This window comes from Salvelinus sp. IW2-2015, linkage group LG13, assembly GCF_002910315.2.
Source record: "Salvelinus sp. IW2-2015 linkage group LG13, ASM291031v2, whole genome shotgun sequence".
In the NCBI taxonomy this organism is placed as follows: Eukaryota; Metazoa; Chordata; class Actinopteri; order Salmoniformes; family Salmonidae; genus Salvelinus; species Salvelinus sp. IW2-2015.
In genome coordinates this window covers 43,596,420-43,599,600 of record NC_036853.1, presented here as the reverse complement: position 1 = coordinate 43,599,600, position 3,181 = coordinate 43,596,420, and positions in this window count along the sequence as shown.

Here is a 3,181-nt window from a genome sequence, read left to right as displayed (position 1 = left end):
TAAACTTTCTATGAATTTTTTGGAATGTTTTTGTGATGTATGTATTTATTGCTTTATTTTTGCAATACTTTGTTTATCTTTCACAGCTGTTCCAATATGAATACCAACCACAAACTGTGCCACAGCAAAGACCCAATGTAGGACATCCTCTTCTTGACCTTTAGGTTTGGAATGGTGCAAGATGACACGTTTCCTTGACACAGAATGGTTTTGAACAGGGGCAAAGTGGGATTGCAGGGGTCCGCTGCCAAATCTTCAAATATATCAAGTTTTTTTTGTAAATTTTTTATGAATATGCTCCAAAAACGGATGAAACACATTTTGGACAAGTTCTCAGTGGAAAGAGTTTAGAGGTGCAATACAAGCAATGTAATATTATGACACTACAATTATGTTTTGGCCTTATATGCACAACATGGGCCTGGGAGGCTCACAGGGATTTGGTATCCACAGTAGTGATCAATTATAAAAATGTTTGACAAATTCTTCTTGTATTCCCGTAAATGTTTGTTGTGAACATAATTCACTCAAACTTTAAGCTTTAAAACGGCTCAATGTTATTTCTGCCCCAAGGCAACAATTAACTTTAACACGGCAACATGCAAAAATGGGGGACTTTAAAATGTTATTTCCAGGGTCCGAGACTTGATTAGTCCGGCCATGCACTGCAGAAGTAATAATAAAACTGATGGTATGCTATTTTCATCGCACTCTAAATAGGAGTTGTGTTCTGATGTTATTTATTTCTTTTATTTATAGAGTTGAGTTTCTTCAATTGATCCAAGATAAAGCAAAGCAGTTCGACACATAAAACACACAGAGTTACACATGGAGTAAAAAAAACATACAGTCAATAATACAGAAGAAAAATAAGTCATATACAATGTAGCAAATGAGGTGAGATAAGGGAGGTGAAGAAATTATTATATAATTTTTATAAATAATAATAATATGAGGGGGTCTCTCGTGAATTTGTTATCACAAAAGGTGTCCCAGACGCAAAAAGTTTGGAAATCCCTGCTCTGGTGTCCAAGACTATATTTGCTCTTTTTCTTCAGATCCCATTCCCACCATACAACTCTCAACTTCCTCATTCCCAGGATCCTTTGCAGCCACTAGCAGGAGCAGCAAGTGCAGACGGCCAGGTTGGAAAGCTAGCACTCTATCTATCATAACTATATCTCAACCCTTTACTGAACATCATTTGGAAATGATGTACCTTCTTTTCACATACTCTTTTACTATATGTCATCTGTGGTTTAAGGAATACAACAATAACAGTGAACTTTGACTGAAATACAACTCCTTTCCTGAACATAGTGTTCAAGTGATTCATGTTTTTTCTACCTACTCTTTTACAAGATGTTCTCTATAGCTTAGGGGGAATCCAAGAATGACAGTGACATTTTTCTTGGTCTACAGGTACCTCTGTGCAACCATAGAATGGAAACTGAATGTAAGTCTTAATTATGCTGTAAAGTCCTTTGACAACAAAAATGAAACACATATATTTTTGTTCATTACATTATTCCTGCTGTTCTTTTAGTTACCAGCTTGAAGGAAGTACAAAGTCTGCCGACCCAGAGAAGACCAGATGATTTGCTGCTTCAATATGGCCTTTGATATTAATTGGGGTATTTACAGTAGTATGGTTATGAGTATCAATGTAGAGTGCACAGTTAATCTACTGTCCTTTAGAGTTTATCCCCTTTATGTTTCTAGTGAAAGTTATTGTAATGAGTATTATAAGCATGCATCATTGATATTACAGTAGGCAATAGAGAGTATGGTGGACATTATCTGACTTACAATCTTTTCTTTGCTACATTTAATTTTAAGACGTGTATTTAGTAAAGGCAATTAAAGTATGTTTACAAGCAATCATTGATGTTTTCCCTGTTATAATGTCTTTGTGTGAATTGAAGAGTAGAATAAGTTATTTGATTAAACAGTTAATTTATTAAATTATTCTTTAACAGTACAATATTTGTAGATGTTCATTTCAAGGACAGTGTGGATCGATGGATATCTGTTGATAATAACAATGTCCATTTGTTTATAGTTCACTCTTACTTTACTGCAAAAGGAGTACCAGTAACTGTAATGCTTCATGGCCATAAAAGTCTAAAATAATTAACAACATTTTGAATTTGAACAGTCATATCACAGGGAATAAATTATATTTCCCAGCATTTTTATTTTGTGGGAGCTAAGCTTTATAATAGCTTTTTTTGACTGTTGAATAAGCATCGAATGTCAGTCCAAAATAAATTTCACTGCATAGTCCTCCAAATCAACATAAATGTATGGTGTATTGTAGAGTAAGAAAAAGCAAACTAAAAGTATGTCTTCTGGGTCCTACCAGCAATGTTCAATCAGATGATCACAAAATAAACAAATAAGAGAAACATTACCAGCAAATCCACTACATGACCAAAATAGTGGACACCTGCTCTTCTGGACCTCGCTTTCTGCACAAGGAGATTGTCATGCTGAAACAGGAAAGGGCCTTCCCAAACTGTTGTCACCAAGTTGGAAGCACAGAATCGTCTAGAATGTCCTTGTATGCTGTAGCGTTAAGATTTCCTTCCTTTTACCTCAGCAGAAGAATAATTATTCTCTTTCTAGTCTAGTCATCCTTCTCCTCATCCTCCCTCCAGGGGCTACAAGTAAGAACAGGTATTTTGTGAAAACACACTCCACTCCTCAAAATAGAAGGAGAGACAGGCACCATCTTTTGAACTCCTTTATGGCTGTTCACCTCACAAGTGTTTGCCTACAGTCTTGGATTGTTTACAGCACCCACTAACTATAATCACTTAAAACTTTCTTTCAGGCAGGCCACCAACTGCTCAGCCTATCAGAGTTCACATTGAATGGTAAAAACTCCCTACGTACCAACTCGATACTATCACAAAACTGATAAAACTCAGACATAATTCATTGAATGCTCAAGCAGTTAAAGAAACAGCATGTCCAGTGTGTCTACAGGTTCTGCAATTCTGCCCTCTATTAACCAAAAACAGATAAGCCTAGTAGTACCATTTTTATCACATGGTATCTTATCGGACTATGGCAGGGCTGCTGCAGGGGCTGCCTGTTCAAAACTGAATAGGTAGAACTGGAGGACAAGACAGAAGGTAATGTTTAGGAAAGCCATCTTTATTTCCATCCATTCTGA